Source organism: Lactuca serriola, chromosome 9, assembly GCF_051521515.1.
Source record: "Lactuca serriola cultivar US96UC23 chromosome 9, Lser_US96UC23_V15, whole genome shotgun sequence".
Lineage (NCBI taxonomy): Eukaryota > Viridiplantae > Streptophyta > Magnoliopsida > Asterales > Asteraceae > Lactuca > Lactuca serriola.
In genome coordinates this window covers 38,717,537-38,739,857 of record NC_136416.1, presented here as the reverse complement: position 1 = coordinate 38,739,857, position 22,321 = coordinate 38,717,537, and the positions used below count along the sequence as shown (strand labels likewise).

Genomic DNA, 22,321 nt, shown 5'->3' with positions numbered 1-22,321 from the left:
AGCACGTAAAGGAAAACCACATAGAAAGCGAGAAAAATCATATATGAAATGTAACATCCTATTTCAGACCATCCTTGATTTAGGGTTCGTGGGCTGCAACCCGAGCATGAGGAAGCCTCAGGGCTGCAAAAAGTTGCTAGGAGCGTAGGGCTTCTCATAACCTTTCAATGGATATGCGGTTCATTTGAAATAGACTTATAACGAGGAAGCTATGACAATTTGAAGTTTTGGCAAGATAAGTCCCTTATTTGAGAAAGGTGGCAGCTGAGTACGCTCGGCGTACGTATGTGTACGCTTAGTGTACTCATGTGCGTGACTTTTAAGCGGAGCCACCTAGTACGCTGGGCGTACTAGGCACAAAATGAAAACCCTAAATGAGGGGGTGTCCCTATATAAAGAATAAGATGGCCTCATTCCTGGCCACTATCCTCAGACAATCAACCCTCTCAAACCCTAAATATTCGTCCACTAAGCTTGTGTGTCTATTTGTGAGCTATTGCGTGATCTTGTGTTTCTTTGGAGTGAAGAAGGAGCCTTGAAGAAGGAGTGGGATTCCAGACTTTGGATCTGAGCTTATCTGAGTTGGAAGCTTCATGTTGAGGTATAAATCTCAAAGCTTTCTCACTTTTTGATTTGTGCACCGTTTTAGTGTATTTTAGGGTTTTTGTCCCAAAGTTGGAAACTTTATGAGATATTGAGATCAAGAGGTTATTATCAGCTTCTTCTAGTGTCTTTAGTGGTGTGGAGTTATAAAAATCGAGACTTGGACGTTTGAATCAACCCATGCATGTGATATGTGCATTTTAAGATGAAAAAAAATGAGAGTTTTGGGTGTTTGTGACTTTACCATCCATGAAAAGGCTTAAATTCATGAACTTTATGGAGTAAGAGCCTTTAGGGAGTCTAGATCTGAGATATGAGCTAAGGTGTTAACGGGTTAAGACCAAGAGAGTGGATTAAGCAAAACTGGGCGTATGCCCAACGTAATTCCAGTATGACACGCGTATTGGGTTTGTGTCCCCGATCAGATTTCGTGCATGCTTGTGTACGCTGAGCGTACCAAGGGAGATATGCCCCGCGTAACCTCATTATGGGCTTTTGGGCTAAATCTTATAATGTGCCTAAGGGTTAGGCCTGGATCTTTGTCCTTGTGTACTAGAGATTTTGAGTAGAGAAATATTATATTTATGTTGTGGGCCCTTGTGTTGGGCATGTCACTTGGACTTGAGAGTTGGGCCTCAGGAGAGCCCATTCATTATTGGGCCTTGGTGGGCCCAATGAGTTGTAGGTTATTGATGGGTTAGTTAGTGGAATACCTTTAGACCTAAAGATTAAGGATTTGGAGTTAGATGTTAATGGGGGTAATTGTGGATATTGGTCCGGTATTAGAGGTCGGTGCAGCACTAACATCTATAGGAGCTGTTCATCATCCGAGGTGAGTCTTCTCACTATACATACCTAGAGTGGTAATCTGAGTTGTGTGACCGGAGGGTATTATGTGTGTATATTGAGTATTGTGATATCCTACATTATGTCTTTGTGATTTATGTTGTGTATTATTTTGAGCTTACTGAGTTAGGACTGGAGGGTCCACCCGAGCTGTGGGACCGGAGGGTCCCACTGAGACACATTGACCAGAGGGTCTTATTGAGTTATAGCCTCGAGTGGCTAATGAGCTACGTGTGGTATTTTGGGGAACTCATTAAGCTTTGTGCTTACGGTGTTATGTGTTTCAGGTTCTTCACAGGATCGTGAGAAGGCGCCGATTTGATTGTACACACGAGAGAAAGAGTTATGTTTTGAGGATCTTGGGTTATTAATCAAGTAATTGTGGTGTTACGTTTTTTTAATGAGATAATTGGGATTTTTATGAAATGTGCTATGAGAATTTTTGTGATTTTAAAAATGAAAATTTTGTTTGAAAATTTACGGTGTTACAAGTTGGTATCATAGCCTTGGTTTGAGGGATTCGAATGCACCTTTGGGTATGTCTGGACTCAAACTGAGGATCTGAGAAAAATTTTCAAGAGAAATGATTTTTCAAAAATGATTAAGAGGTTGTAGGAGAAAAACGAGAAAGAGCAGTGTGTACAATCAGCCAGAGCGTGAACGGTGATTTCCCAAAATACCTTAGTTGTTTACTTTATGAGATATTTAAGAGATATTTATGTGATATTTGTGAGGTATTTACGAGATATTAGAATTGCATGATAGAGCATATGCTAGGTATTTCACATTCTAGGGCTAGAGTTGCCTGGTTTGTGATGTCTTAGCCTAGGAGTTGTTACTATCTGTTATGTACCTTGAGTATGTGCTAAGTAAGAGTATCTAGCAGGAATCACTTAGAGAGAGTTCCGAGTTGAGTGATAATCTAGGAGAGATACCTAGATGTGCATTTGAGGAGTTTACTGAGAGAGTAGTAAGATAACCACGGGAGGTAGGGATGCCTGAGTATGGTAATGCCTCTCAGAGTTGCGTATATAGCAAGTGGAGTTGTGTGCTAAAGTGATTTTATGTGTTGGTGGGGGTGAATCGATGCCCGAATGCTACTTGGTTTGTGCTTTGTGGAACTCTTGATGATGGGAGACAACTACTAAGTGAATATGACGATATTCAGGAGGTAGATGGCCGACATCATAAGGAGTTCTTCAGTAGCTGATGGCAGAGAAGCGTGAGAACCTAGGAAGTGACTTGAGTTAGATGAGTATGCTGATAGATGAGGGTATTCGGTGGAGGGAGAACATGTGTAATGAGATTGGTGATCGAGAAGGTTGAGCAACTACTTAGGAAATGTGGGATGATCCGTGTGGAAAGTATGGGTAGATGTGGTAGGTAGTATGGGCCCGTATTACTAAAAGTAGAGGACCCATACTTGAAATAGGGAGAATTCCAGAGGTTCTAAGTAGCAAATTGAGAAGAGATAACATGGTTCGAGTACCATGATTCGTAGCAGATTGAGAAGAGATAACATAGTTCGAGTACCATGATTCGTAGAGGATTGAGAAGAGATAACATGGTTTGAGTACCATGATTCGTAGAAGATTAAGAAGAAATAACATGGTTCGAGTACCATGATTCGTAGCAGATTGAGAAGAGGTAAAATGGTTTGATTACCATGATTTGTATCAGATTGAGAAGAGATAACATGGTTCGAGTACCATGATTCGTAGCAGATTGGGGGTGATAACATGGTTTGAGTACCATGATTCGCAACAGATTGAGAAGAGATAACATGGTTCGAGCACCATGATTCATAGCGGATAGTACTTCTGACTTTACCGGTTATCCCATTGTGATTGTTTAGACTGAGGACGAATATGATAGATTGTGGGGCCAGATGGCAATGTTGAACAGGTTTCAGCGGGGCATACCTAGAGAGGGAAATCGAGTTAGTTCTGAGAGATTTTTATTGGTGAGATGCCAGTTGGAGTCGCAAGACTCAGGGATGAGTAGAGATGAGACTTTATGAAGGATTGTGGCATGAGTTGAGCAATCAGCCGATAGTTGAGATGCCACTTTCTGTGACAAGAGTTGCGCTATTCCCATTTCCTGGGAGAAGCAAAAGAGATATCGAGCTTCCGGTTCCAGAGTTGGAGGTAAACCTCGTGGGGTAGCATATAGTTGTGACCTTTTCACCAGAGTATTTGAGCAGTATGTCTACTACGAGGTATTTCTTATACCATGAGAGAGTCATTAGTGGGGACAGAGATGGAAGAGAATAAGGAAATGCCTTCATGGGTGAGGCATACTTTTTAGCAGCAGTTCCATGTGATTAAGAGGAGTATACCGAGGCGGAAGCCCTTGTTGCTTATGTTGTGTATCGGTTGTGGGAATGAAGTATCTTGATTCTATGATGATCCACACGATGGGACTTTGGGTGAAAGATCGGAGACGAGGTGTGTGATAGTGCATTATTTCCAGATTGAGAGCCGAGACTAATTCGAGACAGTTGGGATATCCAGCGATGTGTCGGTTTGAGACTTCGAGGTGACTAGAGGCAGACACATTGGGAGGACTCCGAGGATTTCATCTGAGATTTGGGATATTTTGAGTTGGTTGATCTCCATCGGGAAGGTCAACAAGTGATTAGTTAGTACATTCCAAGAGTCAAGTACGATGTACCTAGTGAAACAGTCTGTGGAGTAGCCTGTTGGTATGCTAAGTGATGATGGTTCGAACCTTGAGTGAGGGAGAACTGGGTATTTTTATTGAGAGGATCAGAGATTTATTCAAGTGCGGTAAGAGAACTGGCTATTGAGATCTACGGTACTGACACATGAGACTTAGGTTATAGGTGGATGAGGTGAGGTGCAGAGCGAGATAATGCATGTTGTATGTGTTCAGAAGAAAATGAGGTTTAGATTGTTGCCAAGGTGTTCTCAGTCATTGGCAATTCCTCCGTGCTTCAAATTGAAAATTGACGTATTTTGAGATTACGAGATGTGTGAGAGGGAGATCAGTGGTCGTAGCAAGACATCACGAGATTTGTGATGGTGTACCGAGGTATCCGAGTATGATACCCTAAAAAGTTTGGACTATTTTGAGACTCGAGCTGTGAGATGGCAAGTGGAGTACCAAGAGACTATTATTCCAGTGGGAACCCTTCAGCTAATTGTCATCAAACGGGATTATCCAAGAATGCGAATTGCAACAAGAGAAAGTGTTTGTCACGATGGTTATCGTCAGGAGTAGTGATGCTTAACATAGGTAGGTGTGTATACCTATCTATGTTGGACCATGGAGTATTCGATAGTAGACTCAATGTGGTGACGACTTGAGGATGAGAATATGAGGTGATAAAAGAGTAAACAGATCCGGGTGTGAGTAATCACTTAGGACTTCCAGGGGAGATCATGGGGACAGCCCAGGGAGAGTAAGAGAAAGTATCGTGTGACTGCGAAGAGTCGTAGCATACGTGAGACAAAGGGAGAGTATCGTGTGGCTGCGGAGAGCCGTAACATACATAATTCAGAGTGAGAGTATCGTGTGATTGCGGAGATCCGTAACATATATGAGTCAGAAAGAGAGAGAGAGAGAGAGAGTATCATGTGACTGCGAAGAGCCGTAGTATACATGAGTCATAGAGAGAGTATCGTGTGACTGCAGAGATCCGTAGCATACATGAGTCAGGGAGAGAGTATAGTATGACTGCAGAGAGTCGTAGCATACATGAGTCAGATAGGGTGTCGTAAGACTATGTGGGGCCGTAGCATTCACAAAGCAATGAGAGAGTGTTATAGGACTACGGGGAGCCGTAACACTTGTTAGTCAGTGAGAGAGAGTGTCTTACAATTATGGGGAGCCACATGCTTACTAGTCAGGGTATAACGCAGAGCGACTCTTAGGCCTAGGTAGCCTTACCAGAGAAGTATGTGAGAACCTGGTGGTCGAACCAAGGGCGAGACGGGGGTCTCGACGGTGGTCGAAAACCGTTGTGTTTTGAGAATAAGAGGGGTTGTTGCGAATCAGAAGGATCGAGGTGTAATGCATACGTATAATCATGGAACATGGGTTATGAGTTTGGTGCTAGATTGGGATGAGTGGTTCCAATTCTATGTTAGACCAGACTCTGGTGGGTGAGTTTGGCTCTATCTGTGTGGAGGACGAGCATGTTGGGATTTCGGGTAGATCTCATTCTGAGAGGGATGTGTTTCCGTCTGATGTTTTAGACTTGAGTAGGATAGTTCGTTGGTTTGGGAAGGACCATGAGACATACGGAACTAGTGAGTAGTAGATGACAGAGGTTGGAGGTGAGGCGACTTCAGAAGGGGATGGTAGTATTCGCGTGAGGTAAGGTGATATGTGCATATTTAGCTATGTATTTAGTTTAGATTTTTATTATTTATTGGCTAATTATTTACAATTTATGGACAAAAGGTACTTAATAGTGTTTAAATTGTATTTTCAGTCCAAAAGATATGCTCGGAAACAAAAAGGAAGCAGGAGAAGCGATCGGAAGCTCGGGAACTAAAGAGAGAAGAAAAGAGTCAAATTCTGAAGCTACTCGGCGAGTAGGGACATCTACTCGATGAGTCGGATCGAAGGTTCGCGAAGCTATAAAAGTCCTTGCCGTACATAGAGTTTAAGTGATGGACTTGTCGAGTCAGTATCTGGACTCGACGAGTCAACTCTGTTTCCAGAAAACTATAAATAGGGACTTAAAGACCGAGACCAAGGACTTCTATGGAACCCTAGGAGGCTAAGCTGCGATTGAAGGTGTTACTGCACCGTGAGAAGCTGAAGAATCAACCCTATCTTTGAATTTGAAGAGAATTAATGTAATCTCTAGTTCATTCTTAGTTAATCTTTTGATTAAATCATGTTTGAATCAATTGAATTCGTTTTTGAGTTTGTTTTTACTGCAATTATGAACTAAAACGTTTATCTTCTGTTTAGGGTAGATGATTTTGTGATTATGGATTGATTTTATGGTTAGGATTAATTTAATTTGGTGATTTTGTTTTGTTAAGTTTGTTAAAGAACCTTATGTGTTAATTACAACTATTTTCAGTTAATTGTCCAGTATATTAAGCTGTATGAACATCTCCTAATTGCTAAATCGTATGATTTATGTGAAAACATAGTTATATGCCTAGGAATAGCGAATGTCAAACTAGGATTAATTAGAAAATAGGTAAATTAATGTGTGAGCTTGTGTGATAAACCATCAACAAGAGGTTAAGTGAATTATTAATTTAACTAACCATTACAAGTCTTACTTAACCCGAATGAATAAACTAGGAAATTCATTAATTTAGAAAACTGGCCATGGCTTGAATTAATTTGTTTTCTAAGGATTGGTACTAGCGAACGTGAACCTAATCACCTTAATCGGTAACCAATGAAAAGTTAATCCGACACAATTACCATAAAATCAACGATATGATCAAATGATTCGAACCTAAACAAAAGTCCTCTTTATCATTGAATTTAGTTGCATTTTAATTGTTTAGCTGTTAGTTGCTTAGTTAAGTGTTAGTTAAGTTTTAGTTAAGTTTTAGTTAAGTTTCTAGTCTTGAAAAACTAGAGAAACCCCTTATATTTTACTATTTGTTTTAGATAACTTTAGTAGTTAGATTAATTTCAGTTCCCTGAGTTCGATACCCTGCTTGCTAATTTGTACCACCAATTGACAGGTTCACTGCCTTTTGTGTGTTAAATTCATAATTAAAAAGTAGGATAAAACTAGTTTATTTCACACACATCATAAGGCGAACTTCGTGACTTCGCGTGTCACATGAAGGGCTGAGATAGCTATTGCGAAAGGGAGCTATAAAGTTGACTTGTTGGGTGGGAAATGAGTAGCCCGTAGAGGTCCAACTTTCAGGTCAGGAGTTGACCTAGTGCTCAGTGTCGGAAGGAACATTTGAGAGGAAATGGGGCTTATGATTATGGGTGTTAGAGGATCGTTCCGATATGCCATGACCGCTTCCTGGTGTCTGAGGACAGAGTTTTGAGGATCAATCCTTCAGAAGACTTTTGATAGCTATTCAGGCGGTGGGTCCTTGGTGGGATATGACCCTTCCGTTCCTTTTGAGTTACGACCGAGATCGATTAGAGAATCAGAATTGGTAGAGTGCTCTTAGAGTCTATTATTCGATGAACAATTAACATGATGATATCTTGCGAGGGTGGTCTGGCGGGGAGACAGACCACTAGAGTTTTTAAGTTCTGGAGAGACAGAACGAGTACCGCAACGGTAGAAGGGTCTGTCCTTTCTCGAGGTTGGGAGTTCTTGTTGGGTTTAGGTGTCTTTGGAGGAGATTGTTGTATGGTATGAGGTTCTTTAGGTGGTGCTTCTCGGGTTACTGGGTTCGATCTATGTGTTGATAAGGAGCGATTTCGAGGGCTAATTCTAATTCAAGTGGGGGAGAACTGTAACATCCTGTTTTGGATCGTCCGTAATTTAGGGTTCGTAGGCTGCAACCCGGGCATGAGGAAGCCTCAGGGCTGCAAAAAGTTGCTAGGAGCGTAGGGCTCCTCATAATCTTTCCATGAATATGAGGTTCATTGGAAACAGACTTATAACGAGGAATCTATGACAGTTTAAAGTTTTGGCAAGATAAGTCCCTTATTTAAGAAAGGTGGCATCTGAGTACGCTCGGCGTACGTATGTGTACGCTTAGCGTACTCATGTGCATGGCTTTTAAGCGGAGCCACCTAGTACGCTGGGCGTACTAGGCACAAAATGAAAACCCTAAATGAGGGGGTGTCCATATATAAAGAATAAGATGGCCTCATTCCTGGCCACCATCCTCAGACAATCAACCCTCTCAAACCCTAAATATTCGTCCACTAAGCTTGTGTGTCCATTTGTGAGCTATTGAGTGATCTTGTGTTTCTTTGGAGTGAAGAAGGAGCCTTGAAGAAGAAGGAGTGGGATTCCAAACTTTAGATCTGAGCTTATCTGAGTTGGAAGCTTCATGTTGAGGTATAAAGCTCAAAGCTTTCTCACTCTTTTGATTTGTGCATCATTTTAGTGTATTTTAGGGTTTTAGTCCCAAAGTTGGAAACTTTATGAGATATTGAGCTCAAGAGGTTATTATCAGCTTCTTTGAGTGTCTTTAGTGGCGTGGAGTTATAAAAATCGAGACTTGGACGTTTGAATCATCCCACGCATGTGATATGTGCATTTTAAGATGAGAAAAATGAGAGTTTTGGGTGTTTGTGACTTTACCAGCCATGAAAAGGCTTAAATTCATGAACTTCATGGAATAAGAGCCTTTAGGGAGTCTAGATCCGAGATATGAGCTAAGGTCTTAATGGGTTAAGACCAAGAGAGTGGATTAAGCAAAATTGGGTGTATGCCGATCGTAATTCCAGTACGACCCGCGTACTGGGTTTGTATCCCCGATCAGATTTCATGCATGCTTGTGTACGCTGAGCGTACCAAGGGAGGTACGCCCCGTGTAACCTCACTGTGGGCTTTTGGGTTAAAACTTATAATGTGCCTAAGGGTTGGGCCTGGATCTTTGGGCTCGTGTACTAGAGATTTTGAGCAAAGAAATATTATATTTATGTCGTGGGCCCTTGTGTTGGGCTTTTCACTTGGACTTGAGAGTTGGGCCTCAAGAGAGCCCATTCATTATTAGGCCTTGGTGGGCCCAATGAGTTTTAGGTTATTGATGGGCTAGTTAGTGGACTACCTTTAGACCTAAAGAGTAAGGATTTGGACTTAGATCTTAATGGGGTAATTGTGGATTTTGGTCCAGTGTTAGAGGCCGGTGCAGCAGCAACATCTATAAGAGCTGTTCATCACCCGAGGTGAGTCTTCTCACTATACATACCTTGAGTGGTAATTTGAGTTGTGTGATCGGAGGGTCTTATGTGTTTATATTGAGTGTTGTGATATCCTGCATTATGTCTTTGTGATTTATGCTGTGTATTATTTTGAGCTTACTGAGTTAGGACTGGATGGTCCACCCGAGCTGTGGGACCGGAGGGTCCCACTGAGACACATTGACCAGAGGGTCTTATTGAGTTATAGCCTCGAGTGGCTAATGAGCCGTGTGTGGTATTTTGGGGAACTCACTAAGCTTTGTGTTTACCGTGTTATGTATTATGTGTTTCAGGTTCTTCACAGGATCTCGTGAAGGTGCCGGTTTGATTGTACACACAAGAGAAAAAGTTATGTTTTGAGGATCTTGGGTTATTAATCAAACAATTGTGGTGTTGCGTTTTGTTAATGAGATAATTGGGATTTTTGTGAAATGTGTTATGAGAATTTTTGTGATTTTAAAAATGAAAAATTTGTTTGAAAATTTATAGTGTTACATGAAAATAAAATAATGCTTGAATCCACTAAGACTAGTGACCGGGAAGTCGAGAGGTCATAGCGAACAAGTCCAAACACACGACTAGTTTTGGTAGTTTATAAGCTAAAAATAAACGATAGTATTTTTATAATTGACATACATGAAATAAGAAAAAAAATATGACTTGAATAAGAAATAAAGTTTTGCGAGTGAATAAATTCAAAGTTAGTTTAGCATGGGTGGGAAAGTGTTGATGCTAAGTAATGAAAGAGGCAACAACAAGAACAAAGACGAAGTCAGACCGAACAGATGAAGGAAGAACATGACAAATATTAGAGTGATTGTTGCCACAACGTTGTAGCACGATGCCTATGTTAAGGTCCTTCATAATGAAAGCAAACAGATCAAACTCAACATAAACATAACTATCAATAGTAAAATGACGGACACATATGAGATTTATTAGCATTTTGATTGAGACAAGAACAATTTTCAACAAAAGATAGTTGTTAGAGAAAGGGAAAGATTTATGACCAACAAATCTAACTAGCAGAACGACACCATTGCCAATCATTATGCTTTTATAAGTACATGGAGTTAAATAGTGAATTGCACGTTAATAAAATGTCATGTTACAACTTGCTCCAAAATCCATGTAGTGGTTTGTATCTTGCGGAGGTTGAATCGAAATTTCATGAAAGACTAATGCGAGATTCAAATATTGTTGTTGATTAAATTAAGTACCATGGCCTCCAAATGATGTGTTTGTTGGCTGTTGCGAGACTTACTGATTTACACTTGAAGTCGAGCCATATTGGGCTTCAGGGTCGGTTCTAGTGAGGTACACGGTGTGGCACCGACAACACCTACCTTCCCTATACACAGTGAACATTTTTTTGAATTTTTTTACCTATTATACCACTACATTACCTAAAAAAATGTCTCTCTATTGGATCAACCATGCCCAAAAAATATTTACAAATTATAATTTGTAGCCTAATGCTTTCAATTTTAATCCTATTAATTTTAGCCTATATAAAAAGAAATGGGAAAAATAGCCCAATGACATTTGGATAATTGGATATATTGATCCAATTGGGACTTGGGACACTCATTCCGTCATTCAGTAGAAGAAAAAAGAACAGAAAAAACAAGGGCCTTCTGTGTTCGCTCATCATTGCTTCTGCTTGATATCGACTTCACTGATGCTTGCTTGCTGCTTCCATCGGCCATCGTTGATTCCTTCTCATCGAATCTCGTTGCTCAATTCGACATTTTGACTCCCATTGCTCAATTCGATTCCAACTCTCCAAGTAATCTCCAAGCCCTAGCCTAAGAATGAAGCAAGTAAGTATTATTGATACTTGGAAATTTTACCAATTTGCTTAGGTTTTTTGAAATTGCTATGTTTTTATTGATGCTATTGACTTATTGCTTGATTTGGTGAAATTGCTATGACTTTATTGAAGTTCAATTTTGATTTGGTATAATTTCTCTGTTTTTATTGAAGTTATTGCCTTATCGAATGATTTGGTGAAATTAGTAGTTATTTAGCTTAATATTGATGGTCGTTAGTGACTTTTTTGAGCAAATTTCATTGGTAGTTAATGTTGTTTGTGCCTTGTGTAAAAGAAAAGACTTACTACACAAACAAGCAAGAGTAAGGGTGCAAAAAGGCTTGTGTAGTGGTGAACTTGAAATCGGAAGAGGGTTAAATCAAGAGAGTACACTTGTTCGAGCAGGAGATACAAGATGGGGTTCACATTTCAACACACTTACAAGTTTGCAGATGTTCTTGTAGTTTTAAATTTTGTGAAAGAGGATGGAAGGTCATTGACAAACCGTCAACAAGCAGCTTCCGGAATCTTAGCATATTTTAAACCATATGAGTTCGTATCTACTCTACTAATAAAACAGTACCAATACAGACACGTGTAACCTCCTTGCGTCCAACTCCATTCATTTTCCCGCTCAATAGTGTTAACTGAAATTACCACTTTGCCCTTCCGTTGAAACAATACTGCAAATCCGCCAAAAACAGCAAATTTGATTTTCAAAATTCTAATTATCAATTATACCATATTAATCTGCAACAAATTAGGAATAAAATATGAGCTAAACTTTATCTCTATCCCAAATAATCAGTCAATCGAATAACAATCCCAAAAAATCAGGCACAGTCTTTCTAATTTGAATTTAAATATATGTATATACACAAACACCTACGTTCCTCTTTACGTTCCTCTTTCAGTACGAATAAGTCGATTATTCATCGTCTGGTAAGGGATACTACATTGTTTTGATTTTGTTCTTCATATATCGATCTTATACTCATTTGTTTTGTTTTTGTTCTTCATATATCGATCGTATACCAATCGCCTTCTTTTTCTGGACTGCATAATCAACCAGGTTTACCTTTCTTACGTATATTCATTCTGTCTTTCTATGTTATATAATTTCTGCTTCTATATATATTTACTATTTTACTCTTTCCCCTGCGTTCCTGTTTCTCTATAATTATAGTATCAAATACAACAAATAGAATTAGTAAAATACTATTTGGTTTTTTCTGTTTATGTATTCTGAATAATAAAACTTCTGTTATAGTCTATGATATAGGTTTCGATTTTTTTTCTCATTATATTATTTTACTTTCAATGCTTTATACATATGTTATATATAACTATACTTTCTAAACCTCACAACTGTTATACAGATTTTTAAACGATAATTAAACCATAATGTGACCTCATTATCAACTTCATTTACTATAGAAAATACCATAATGCCCTTAATTTAAAAACAAAAAACTAAATGTATATTGCTATTTATGTATTCTGAATAATAAAATCTGCTACTTATGTATTGTGAATAATAAAATGTGCTATATCAATCAATCTATGCCCTTAATTTGAAAACAAATAACTGAATTTATATTGCTATTTCTACTTTTTTTTTGTTTTTTATGTATTCTGAATAAAAAAAAATTCTACTATAGTCTATGATATAGTTTTTTATTGCTTATAACTGTCATCTTACCCTTTTCTACTTCTTTTACTTCAAAATGACCATATTGCCCCTAACTTGATAAGTATTTCATATATCGCAATTAACAATTAAGACAAATAAATGAATCAATCAATTTGTATAATAAAAATACTGCTATATATGTAAAGACCATATTGCCCCTAACTTGATAAGTATTTGATATATTGCAGTTAACAATTAACACAGATAAATCAATCAATCAATTTGTATAATAAAACTTCTACTATATATGTATTCTGAATAATAAAATCTGCTATTTATGTATTCTAAATAATAAATCTGCTATATCAATCAATCTATGCCCTTAATTTGAAAACAAATAATTGAATGTATATTGATATTTCTCCTTTTTTTTTTTATGTATTCTGAATAAAAAAATTTATACTATAATGTATGATATACTTTTTTATTTTTTATAACTATCATCTTACCCTTTTCCATTTCTTTTACTTCAAAAAGACCATATTGCCCTTAACTTGATAAGTATTTGATATATCGCAGTTAACAATTAAGACAAATAAATTAATCAATCAATTTTTATAATAAAATTCTGCTATTTATGTATTCTGAATAATAAAATATGCTATTTATGTATTCTGAATAATAAAATCTGACCTATAACAATCAATCAATCTATTTGGTTTTTTATGTATTCTGCTATTTATGTTTTCTGAATAACAAAAAATTCAATGTGTATTGCTATTTCTACTTTTTTTTTTGTTTTTTATGTATTTTGAATAATAAAACTTCTACTATAGTCTATGATATAGTTTTTTATTTTTTATAACTGTCATGTTACCCTTTTCCATTTCTTTTACTTCAAAAAGATCATATTGCCCTTAACTTGATAAGTATTTGATATATCGCAGTTAACAATTAAGACAAATAAATCAATCAATCAATTTTTATAATAAAAATCTGCTATTTATGTATTCTGAATAATAAAATATGTATTCTAAATAATAAATCTGCTATTTATGTATTCTAAATAATAAATCTGCTATATCAATCAATCTATGCCCTTAATTTGAAAACAAATAACTGAATGTATATTAATATTTCTCCTTTTTTTTTATGTATTCTGAATAAAAAAATTTATACTATAATGTATGATATACTTTTTTATTTTTTATAACTATCATCTTACCCTTTTCCATTTCTTTTACTTCAAAAAGACCATATTGCCCTTAACTTGATAAGTATTTGATATATCGCAGTTAACAATTAAGACAAATAAATTAATCAATCAATTTTTATAATAAAATTCTGCTATTTATGTATTCTGAATAATAAAATATGCTATTTATGTATTCTGAATAATAAAATCTGACCTATAACAATCAATCAATCTATTTGGTTTTTTATGTATTCTGCTATTTATGTATTCTGAATAACAAAAAATTCAATGTGTATTGCTATTTCTACTTTTTTTTTTTGTTTTTTATGTATTTTGAATAATAAAACTTCTACTATAGTCTATGATATAGTTTTTTATTTTTTATAACTGTCATGTTACCCTTTTCCATTTCTTTTACTTCAAAAAGATCATATTGCCCTTAACTTGATAAGTATTTGATATATCGCAGTTAACAATTAAGACAAATAAATCAATCAATCAATTTTTATAATAAAAATCTGCTATTTATGTATTCTGAATAATAAAATATGCTATTTATGTATTCTGAATAATAAAATCTGACCTATAACAATCAATCAATGTATTTGGTTTTTTATGTATTCTGCTATTTATGTATTCTGAATAACAAAAAATTCAATGTGTATTGCTATTTCTACTTTTTTTTTTGTTTTTTATGTATTTTGAATAATAAAACTTCTACTATAGTCTATGATATAGTTTTTTATTTTTTATAACTGTCATGTTACCATTTTCCACTTCGTTTACTCCAAAACGACCATATTGCCCCTAACTTGAAAATGTTTTGATAAATGCCAGTTAACAATTAAGACAAATATATAAATAAATCAATCAATGGCTTTCGATTTTTCTTTTTATATTTTAACATTTTTGTTAACAAAACAATTATTTTTTAATTGCAAGGTACAATGGAACATATTACTCCTATAAAGGAAATTGACTCAATCAAGGATGATTTCACAATTAAAGTTCGAATCATACATCTTTGGACTCAAAAGTCAAAATTTAATGCAAAAGAAACATACTCAATAGAAATGATTTTGATGGATGAGGAGGTATATGATGTATATATTCAATTATTATTTTTGTAAAAATTTGTATATATTTATAAACAATTATATATAATTATTTGTTATTTGTTTATTTTTTAGGGAAGGAAAATTCATGCATCTTGTGTGAAAAAATGGTTTCCAAAATTCAAACGCTATCTTAAAGAAGATAGTTCGATATATGTGAAGAAACCTAATGTCGCACCAAATACTTTAAATTTTAAGTTTGCTGATCCAGAAAGAAAACTTAACTTTTACCACGATACAACTGTGAAAGAGTGTGAAAACTTTTCTGGATCTGCACACGGCTTTGATTTTGTTGACTTCAATACTATCGTTTCGAACAACATCCTGGAGTCAAAATCTTTTGGTTAGTTCATTTAATATTAACTTTTGTTATATAACATCCTACTTTCTTTTTTATCTGCTACAAATTGATAATTTTTTTTAACTTAAGCAATCTATTTTGTTGCTTTTCTAGATATTATTGGACACATATTCGAATATGGGCGTATGGATACATCTGAAGAAGATAAATCAAAACACAAAATGCTCTTGCATCTTCAAGATATAGAGTATTTACCATTATGACAAACAAATAATATACTTTCTTTTATATTAGCTACAATATTTTTTTATTCTTGTCAGGGATACTAAGCTTAAGGTAACTTTGTGGGGTCATAATGCATACTACATGACAGAATTTCTGGCTAATAATAACAGCCTTGCACCGGTTGTTGTTATTGTTCAGTTTGCCAGAATGAAGTTTATTAATGGTTTGTAATTATTTTTAAAATGTATTTTTTAAAATTTTATATATAATTAATTAATCAGAAGTGTTTTTGCAGGTCGTCCTTTTTCCTCCACTTACTTTGATGTTAGTAGGTTGTTCATAAACAATGATATCGATGAGATTACAAGCTACAAAAATAAGTACTTATATTTATAATGACCATTGTAGTTTGAGATTTATTTTTTTCATAATGTATTTAATTTAATTATTTTTTTGTTATGAATTAACAGATTGGTTTCTGAAAATGGACAACAACTTTCGTCAAGTGGAATCAAGATGATTGCATCAAAACAAAACACGGAACACGATGACTTTCTCAAAAATCATATGTTTTCTAACATTGATGATTTGTTTGAACCTTTAGAGGCACTTTACATTATTTTTAAACAAACTATATTGTTAGTAAGAAACAACCAAAGTATATTGTTATAACGAAACTATAATGCATTTTTGCATACTAACATTTATTCACATTGCACATTTTTTAAATTTCAAGGAGAAAACGGTCATTATTGTTGGTACTGTTAAGGGAATACGTCAAAACATACGATGATATTACCTTGCTTGTAGCAACTGCTACAAGTCAGCAAAAGAAAAAGAGTCTTCTACTGATAAGGTTGATGGTTCTCATGAAGTGGCCGAAATTGTTACTTATGAATGTTCTAATCCTAATTGCAAAAATACCAAAATTTCGGTTATTCCAAGGTATTACATATTTATTTTATATAAAAACAATATATGTTTATCATAATTTTTTAATATAATATCATTTTATACTTTATTTAGATTTAAAATCCCACTTCGGGTTCAAGACAACACAGGAACTTTGACTTTAACCTTATTTGATCAAGAAGCAAAGAAGCTGTTTAAATACATAGCTAAAGAGTTGTATGATAAAACAAGAAGGTAATTATTTTATGGTTTTTAATATATTCTATATGTTATACATTATATGTTTTACATACAAAATATTTAACAATATTTATTTTTATTTTAGCTTGGCATCAGTTTGGATTTGTATCCAATGGAGTTGAAAGTTGTTGTTGACAAAAAGTTGGCAATTAAAATTGATATCACGAGTTACAATGTGGATAATAAAAGTAATATTTATGGGATAGCAAGATTGACTGAGAATGCAAACATAATTGATGAACTAGAGAAAAAGAATCTGAATTCACAGGTTTTTTTCAACAATTTTATATATATATATATATATATATATATATATATATATATATATTTACGACATTGGCCCAATTATACATGAGTAAAATAACATTTTCTTTTGATCTTATAATGCAGCCTGATAATTCTGATTCATTCATTATTGGTTCTTCAGATATTGCCTCCCAAGAGACCAAAGTTGTGAAGGTTCTACTTTTTTAAATATAATTTTTAAATATTTCAATTTAATGTATAAGAACTAACTAAAATTTATTGTAGGATTCTTTTTCACACACAGGTGAAAATTTAACACCGTGTGCTAGGGACAACTCAACTGCAACAAGTCCTACAAAGTTGTTTTCTACACCTACCGAATTAAAAAGAAACCTTGCTACATGCATAGATCTTGATGAAATGGAGAATTTGTCTACTTCTAAAACTCCTCGGTTGTCACCACCAGATGAACAACCAATCCCTCTTTTGGTACCCAAGAAAGAAAAGTAAATGCACTTTACTTCTACAAACAATATTACTTCGTGCTTAATTTTGTTTCAGCATCATAGACTCCTAAGCCGTTTACATTTTTAAGTTTCTTTATTTTAAGTTGGATTTATTGGAATTTTATGATTTTCATATTCGTTTCTTCATATTACATTGGCTCAACTTTTTCAGTACTCTAATGGCATTTACTATGTTATTTTGTTTCACGTTTCTGAACATCATATAATCCCAAAATTATTATTCACTTAACAATCACGCTACCCTATTAAAATATTCGTCATTGATCTTAATTTTGGTCCCCATTTTCTTCTTACCTTTTATTCCTTTTGGTTTGTTCATTATGTAATTATCACACGTCACTTGACTTGAATGTGCAGAATTTGATTCATTTTTTAAAGCATAAAGATCTAAAAATTGTCAATTCGTATTAATTATATATTGCATATTATTTGCACAAAGTCTATTTCATTCTCTTTTATGTTCTTATTGCATATTAGAAGGATACCAACATACATTAGCTTTTATGCTAACTTATTCTATTTTTCTGTTTTCTAGCATGTCCTAGGTAGAAAGAAAACTCAAAATATGTTCATTGGCTTCATTTATATTGTTTTTTTTTCATACTGACAGTAAAAATGATCAAATAAATATTGTTTTATGCTACTAACCTTAACATCACCAAATAATAAATATTGTTTTATGCTACTAACCTTAACATCACCAACTTCTGTTACTAGCCAAAAATATTGCTCTTTCAATAGTAAACAAAAAATAAAAAATAAATGAAAAATTATAAAACAACACAAAAAATCAAAAAGGAAATCAATACTAAACTCCTTAATTTTATTGCTATTTATACTTTTTTTTTGTATCCAATGTATTCTGAATAAACAAACTTCTATTTTAGTCTATGATATACTTTTTTATTTTTTATAACTGTCATGTTACCCTTTTCCACTTCTTTTAATTCAAAAATATCATATTGCACCTAAGTTGAAAAGTATTTCATATATGTCGGTTAACAATTAAGACAAATAAATCAATCAACCAATCTGTATAATAAAAATTCTGCTTCTATATGTATTTTACTATTTTAATATTTCACATGCATTGCTGTTTCTCTATAATTATAGTATCAAAAACAACAAATTGAATTACTAAAATACTATTTGGTTTTTTCTGTTTATGTATTCTGAATAATAAAACTTCTGTTATCATCTATGATATAGGTTTCGATTTTTTTTCTCATTATATTATTTTACTTTCAATGCTTTATAAATATCTTATATATAACTATACTTTCTAAACCTCACAACTGTTATACATAATGTGATATAGATTTTTATTTTTTATAACTGTCATGTTACCCTTTTCCACTTCTTTTACTTCAAAAAGACCATATTGCCCCTAAGTTGAAAAATATATCATATATGGCAGTTAACAATTAACACAAATAAATCAATCAATCAATTTGTATAATAAAAATTCTGCTATTTATGTATTCTGAATAATAAAATATGTTATATTTTCTAAAACTCACAAATGTTATTCAAATTTTTTAACGATAATGTGACCTTAATTTGAAAATGTCGGTTTTAAAACGGTCTTTTTTGTCAGCGAAATGGGACAAACTGCAGCACTTTGTTGTATACACCAATGTGTTTGGAAGAAGCATCTACTTAATAGAAAAAAATGTAAAATGATATACTTTTAGATTTATAATTATTTACTCAGTATATTATTGTACCTTCAATGCTATATATATGTGTGTTCTTTAACTGTATTGTGCTTATAATTCACAACTGTTGTTCAAGTTTTAAAATGACCATCTTACCCTTTTCCACTTCAATTAATCCAAAAGATACCATATTACCCCTAAGTTGAAAACTACTTAACACATATACTTATACAAGTTTAAAACCGACATAATGGCACTTCTCTAACCGATTTACTCAAAAAAAGAGCATATTGCCATTAAGTTGAAAAGTATTTGATACATACGTTATACAAATTTTAAAATGACCATTTATCCTTTTACACTTCATTTACTCCAAAAAAGACCATATTACCCCTAAGTTGAAAGGTATTTGATAAATATGTTATATAAGTTTTAAAACAACCATTTATCCCTTATCCACTGCATTTACTTCTACTTTTTTGAAAACAAAAAACTGAATGTATATTGTTATTTTTACTTTTTTTTTTAAGTATTCTGAATAAAAAAAACTTCTACTATAATCTATGATATACTTTTTATTTTTTATAACTGTCATGTTACCCTTTTCCACTTCTTTTACTTTAAAAAGACCATATTGCCCCTAAGTAGAAAAGTATTGAATATATGGCAGTTAATAATTAAGACAAATAAATAAATCAACCAATATGTATAATAAAAATTATGCTATTTATGTATTCTGAATAATAAAATCTTATATATTTTCTAAAACTCACAAATGTTATTCACATTTTTAACGATAATGAGAACTTAATTTCAAAATGTCGGTTTTAAATGGTCTTTTTTGTCAATGAAATGGGACAAACTGTAGCACTTAGTTGTATACACGAATGTGTTTTGAAGAAGCATCCACTTAATAGAAAAAAATGTAAAATTATATACTTTTAGATTTATATTTATTTACTCAGTATATTATTTTACTTTCAATGCTATATATATATATATATATATATATATGTATGTATGTTCTTTAACTGTATTGTGCTTATAATTCACAAGTGTTGTTCAAGTTTTAAAATGACCATCTTACCCTTTTACACTTAGATTAATCCAAAAGATACCATATTACCCCTAAGTTGAAAACTACTTAACACATATACTTATACAAGTTTAAAACCGACATTTTTACACTATTGTAACCGATTTACTCAAAAAAAGACCATATTGCCCTTAAGTTGAAAGACTAAACTAACAAAAGTTGAACTGTTGCAATGGTTTTATTTCTTTTCTTACTCACCAAAAACACTACAATATTCAACAATTAAACTAATTGGCTTAATATGTTACCTTGATGAAAGAACATAACAACAAACAACACACCTGGAAAACAGTGTAGCAACAACAATTTCTGCATAACTCTTCTTCTCAGATGTAAAAAATGTACCAACACCAATCTCTGGACCATCATTTTCCTGTTCAGGTTCCAAAAAACAAATTTATATGTTCATACATATGTTTTTCGTTGCTGGTCCATTATTGAAAACATAAATTTAGAAATCAACAAAAATCATCAAATTTGTCGATTTCCAAATCTTGTATATTTTACATAAATAAAAATCAATCTTTTCTTAATTTAATTAAGTACATAAATATTCTGTATGAATAATCACCTGAATAATCGCATTTTCAAATTTCAAATTTCAAATTTTGAAGTTTTGATTGCTGAAAAGTCTTCAAAACAGCCAATAATTTATTTCAATAATTTTACGTTTTTTTCCACTTCTCTGTATGTCTTCTTCTGTGTACACTCCTACTCCATCGATTCTACTGCAAAATTAACAGGTATGTTTTATTTTTACTTTAATCTATTTTCTATGAGAAAAAATTAACGAATACGATGAAATTGCAAAATATTCTAAATAGATATTAGTGGATACCCGAACTAGATAAACGAAGGAAGAAAAAACAAATGAATATGTAGCATATACATGTAATCGACTTCGGTTGATGACATACATATAAGAAATCGATAGATGAAAACAAAATGTTAGAAATTAAACACATGAATGAACGATACTTACTGTAATCGGGATGATAACGATTTCAATATGGGTGGTGAATCATAACGATTTTGTTAGAGCAATAATATTGGATTTATAAATACCATTCATCCAATTTCTCTAACCTTCAAATCCAGAAAGGTAAAGTTACAAATGGGTGGGAGGAGGATTGCTTCTGTTTGTGCCGATTACATTTCCCATTTCCCAAAATGTATAATTTGTCTGTAACCACAGATATTATAGCTACAAATTTATTATTTAAGATTTATAAATAAAAATAAACTATATAATATAAATACATATATTCTTAATTTACGGTTCATTTTTAATACAAAAGTGTAAATGCATTTCTATAATATTAAATAAAATTGAATTATTGTATTGGTTGATTAAAACATTTTGAAAAAAAAAAGAATGATAAAAATTATGTTTTAAATTTATTCAGTAATAATATAAAAAAATTTAAATGCAACCAAATTATAAGGATGGTTCCACTTACAAACTTGTATAAAAAATATTGCAAATTTATGTCAAAATCATCGTGTTGCTTTATATCTTATCTTTTCTATATTATATTTTGTTTAATATAATTATTATTTCTTTATATTTTATTTACCAATAATTGACCGACTTAAAAATTAATTACGTTTTATTTATATAAAAAAATATTGCAAATATATGTCAAAATCATCATGTTGCTTTATATCTTATATTTTCTATATTATATTTTGTTTAAAATAAATATTATTTGTTTATATTTTATTTACCAAAATTTGACCAACTTACAAATTAATTAGGTTTTATTTAGATAAATTATTATATTTTTTAAGTTTCATCTTATTTTATAAATTAATTGTTATTATTTGTTTATTTTGCAGACATATCATGAAGTCGTTTAATTCTAAAAAGAGTAGAAAATTAAATAGTTTTTATTTAGATAATATAAGTAACATTAACTTGTCCACTATATCAATCGAACAAGCTTCAACCACTACAAATGTTATTACTTCAGCTAACAATGGTACGTTTTTTCTTTAACATTTATTTATAAATTTCTTATTACAAACATTTTAACGCCTAAATAGATCATTTAATAACATATAAATATGATTTATATTGA

The 22,321-nt window shown here is 33.0% G+C and overlaps 1 long non-coding RNA gene across 2 annotated transcripts; it reads right to left on the bottom strand.

The window, feature by feature from the left end:
• Positions 1 to 11,655: 11,655 nt before the first annotated feature.
• On the bottom strand, positions 11,656 to 21,410 carry LOC145076147 (uncharacterized). 2 transcript variants are annotated; one of them, XR_013692608.1, is made up of 4 exons: positions 21,223 to 21,410; positions 20,812 to 20,968; positions 20,522 to 20,613; positions 11,656 to 11,775 (listed from the first exon to the last, which is right to left on the bottom strand). It is a non-coding gene; the product is annotated as an uncharacterized LOC145076147 (long non-coding RNA). The 2 variants fall into 2 exon arrangements; XR_013692607.1 differs by lacking the exon at positions 11,656 to 11,775 and adding an exon at positions 14,585 to 15,359.
• Between the last annotated feature and the right edge of the window lie 911 nt (positions 21,411 to 22,321).